The sequence below is a fragment of the Salvelinus alpinus genome, chromosome 2 (genome assembly GCF_045679555.1).
Source record: "Salvelinus alpinus chromosome 2, SLU_Salpinus.1, whole genome shotgun sequence".
Taxonomy (NCBI): domain Eukaryota; kingdom Metazoa; phylum Chordata; class Actinopteri; order Salmoniformes; family Salmonidae; genus Salvelinus; species Salvelinus alpinus.
Window position 1 is genome coordinate 4,714,889 of NC_092087.1, and position 4,448 is coordinate 4,719,336.

Consider the following 4,448-nt stretch of genomic DNA (forward strand, 5'->3'; position numbering starts at 1 on the left):
TACAATCGTTACGCACAGCGTAATGATGGTCTCATAATTACCTATATATAAAAAGTAGTTTTTATTAAGTGATTTTCCTACAGCGTGTAGGGAATTGTGTTGCCAAAGCAGAACGAGTGAGCCTCCAAATTAGGGTTTCAAAATTCTGGTAGCTTTCCAAAAAATTCCCGGGTCACCGGAAATGTGCGACCCTACGTCTACCTAGTGCTACGGTAGTAACATGTTTTTATAATAAATGACGTCGGGACACTACGCCCCTTCCCTTTCTGTTCATTATAATTGACAATTCATTTAAATGACATTTTCAACACTTTGAGTTCTCTCATAACATTTACAGAAAGTACAAAGCGAAAATCAACCAGTCATCTTTGAAGAACTATACATTCGTTTTTGTTGTATGTTTTTGTTTAAATCTGAACTCAGATTAAAGTCAATAATAATAACATCAACTGACTAGCAGCTGGCTCTGAGAGAATATGGTTTAGGTTCAGATGGATCCTGGTTCTGAGAGAATATGGTTTAGGTTCAGATGGATCCTGGCTCTGAGAGAATATGGTTTAGGTTCAGATGGATCCTGGTTCTGAGAGAATAAGGTTTAGGTTCAGATGGATCCTGGTTCTGAGAGATTATGGTTTAGGTTCAGATGGATCCTGGCTCTGAGAGAATATGGTTTAGGTTCAGATGGATCCTGGTTCTGAGAGAATAAGGTTTAGGTTCAGATGGATCCTGGTTCTGAGAGATTATGGTTTAGGTTCAGATGGATCCTGGCTCTGAGAGAATATGGTTTAGGTTCAGATGGATCCTGGTTCTGAGAGAATATGGTTTAGGTTCAGATGGATCCTGGCTCTGAGAGATTATGGTTTAGGTTCAGATGGATCCTGGTTCTGAGAGAATATGGTTTAGGTTCAGATGGATCCTGGTTCTGAGAGATTATGGTTAAAGGCTCCGTCCCTAATGCCATCCCTAATTCCTATGCACTAATTGTGGCCAGACGAAGTGTCAAGCTTTACATTGGGAATAGGGTTTCATTTAGGACGTGTAGCCTTGGATGTAGTTACATGAACAATGGATGTGATTTGGGATGAAGGAATGTAAAGGGCATATAGGAGCTGTATAAAGGGGTGTTAAAGCGTTAAGATGGACTGTGCTTCATCAACCCTCGAGCTTAAACCACGTTCTGTCACCTTCACCACTAGGTTTGCATCTTACGGTTACTTCCCCCCCAAAAATTCTCTGATTTTCTACAAATTCTGGTTGCTTGGAGGATTCATGGATTTTCCAACCAGGATTTCCCAGGAAAATCAAGGAATTTTCCGGAATGTTGCAACACTAAATCACCACCTGTCCGTTACTAAGTTAGTAGCTGTACTGATAGTGAGAACACCTGTACTAGGTTCCCTATAGGAAGGAATGTCTGCTGCCTTGGTACAGGTTGGTAAAGAAGGAGTTATTTAAAACCAGTCAGTTTCACAAGCTGCAGCTGCCCATCTAGCAAAAATCTACCCGCTGAGCAAAAATCTACCCGCTGAGCAAAAATCGACCCGCTGAGCAAAAATCGACCCGCTGAGCAAAAATCGACCCGCTGAGCAAAAATCGACCCGCTGAGCAAAAATCGACCCGCTGAGCAAAAATCGACCCGCTGAGCAAAAATCGACCCACTGAGCAAAAATCGACCCACTGAGCAAAAATCGACCCACTGAGCAAAAATCGACCCACTGAGCAAAATTGGTTGAAAGACTTATATTTTCAACGTCTTGTGCTCATAAGATCCCTACCGCTACTCATCACAGAAGTAGAAACAACATGAAAAAACACAAAATTAAAAAAACTAGTCGCCAGAAAAAGGTTATCATAAGGTCGACTCTGGGTCGATCTCGCCGGCCGGTTTTGTTGCGTTATTACATTTTCAGTCACATGCGAAACAAAAACCGCTGTAGCATCCAGGGATTATTAATAACGCCATCGAACAATGACATTAACGTTACGGAAACATATTATCCTTAGAGATTATAATCCAACTGATCATATAGAATAGTAAAGAAGGCCTGTCCGGAGGCTGTCCTCTGTGTAGCTGGCTGGTTACTACCAGAGAGAATATAACTGTAGAATACTAAATAATAACAGTCTGACTGGACCAGCAGTATCTACAACTGTTGTTATTATTACTGAAAATAATGATTCAACAAAACAATGTATCTTGTTTTAAGATTGAAATGTCTAATAAACATGAATAGAAACCAGCTATTTAAAAACAATATCTGCATTTTATTCAGTAAGCACTACTTTTACTTGACCAATCAAACCAGAGAGCTATAATCTACCTACCGCACCACAGTGCCACAGAGAAACATAATCTACCTACCACACCACAGTGCCACAGAGAGACATAATCTACCTACCACACGACAGTGCCACAGAGAGACATAATCTACCTACCGCACCACAGTGCCACAGAGAAACATAATCTACCTACCACACCACAGTGCCACAGAGAGACATAATCTACCTACCACACCACAGTGCCGCAGAGAGACATAATCTACCTACCGCACCACAGTGCCGCAGAGAAACATAATCTACCTACCACACCACAGTGCCACAGAGACATATTCTACCTACCACACCACAGTGCCACAGAGACATATTCTACCTACCACACCACAGTGCCACAGAGAGACATAATCTACCTACCACACCACAGTGCCACAGAGAGACATATTCTACCTACCACACCACAGTGCCACAGAGAGACATAATCTACCTACCACACCACAGTGCCACAGAGAGACATAATCTACCTACCACACCACAGTGCCACAGAGACATATTCTACCTACCACACCACAGTGCCACAGAGAGACATAATCTACCTACCACACCACAGTGCCACAGAGAGACATAATCTACCTACCACACGACAGTGCCACAGAGAGACATAATCTACCTACCACACCACAGTGCCACAGAGAGACATAATCTACCTACCACACCACAGTGCCACAGAGAGACATAATCTACCTACCACACCACAGTGCCGCAGAGAGACATAATCTACCTACCGCACCACAGTGCCACAGAGAAACATAATCTACCTACCGCACCACAGTGCCGCAGAGAGACATAATCTACCTACCACACCACAGTGCCACAGAGGAGACATAATCTACCTACCACACCACAGTGCCACAGAGAGACATATTCTACCTACCACACCACAGTGCCACAGAGAGACATAATCTACCTACCACACCACAGTGCCACAGAGAGACATAATCTACCTACCACACCACAGTGCCACAGAGAAACATAATCTACCTACCACACCACAGTGCCACAGAGAGACATAATCTACCTACCACACCACAGTGCCACAGAGAGACATAATCTACCTACCACACGACAGTGCCACAGAGAGACATAATCTACCTACCACACCACAGTGCCACAGAGAGACATAATCTACCTACCACACCACAGTGCCACAGAGAGACATAATCTACCTACCACACCACAGTGCCGCAGAGAGACATAATCTACCTACCACACCACAGTGCCGCAGAGAGACATAATCTACCTACCGCACCACAGTGCCGCAGAGAAACATAATCTACCTACCACACCACAGTGCCACAGAGGAGACATAATCTACCTACCACACCACAGTGCCACAGAGAGACATAATCTACCTACCACACCACAGTGCCACAGAGAGACATAATCTACCTACCACACCACAGTGCCACAGAGAAACATAATCTACCTACCACACCACAGTGCCACAGAGAGACATAATCTACCTACCACACCACAGTGCCACAGAGAGACATAATCTACCTACCACACGACAGTGCCACAGAGAGACATAATCTACCTACCACACCACAGTGCCACAGAGAGACATAATCTACCTACCACACCACAGTGCCACAGAGAGACATAATCTACCTACCACACCACAGTGCCGCAGAGAGACATAATCTACCTACCGCACCACAGTGCCACAGAGAAACATAATCTACCTACCGCACCACAGTGCCGCAGAGAGACATAATCTACCTACCACACCACAGTGCCACAGAGGAGACATAATCTACCTACCACACCACAGTGCCACAGAGAGACATATTCTACCTACCACACCACAGTGCCACAGAGAGACATAATCTACCTACCACACCACAGTGCCACAGAGAGACATAATCTACCTACCACACCACAGTGCCACAGAGAAACATAATCTACCTACCACACCACAGTGCCACAGAGAGACATATTCTACCTACCACACCACAGTGCCACAGAGAGACATAATCTACCTACCACACCACAGTGCCACAGAGAGACATAATCTACCTACCACACCACAGTGCCACAGAGAAACATAATCTACCTACCACACCACAGTGCCACAGAGAGACATAATCTACCTACCACACCACAGTGCCACA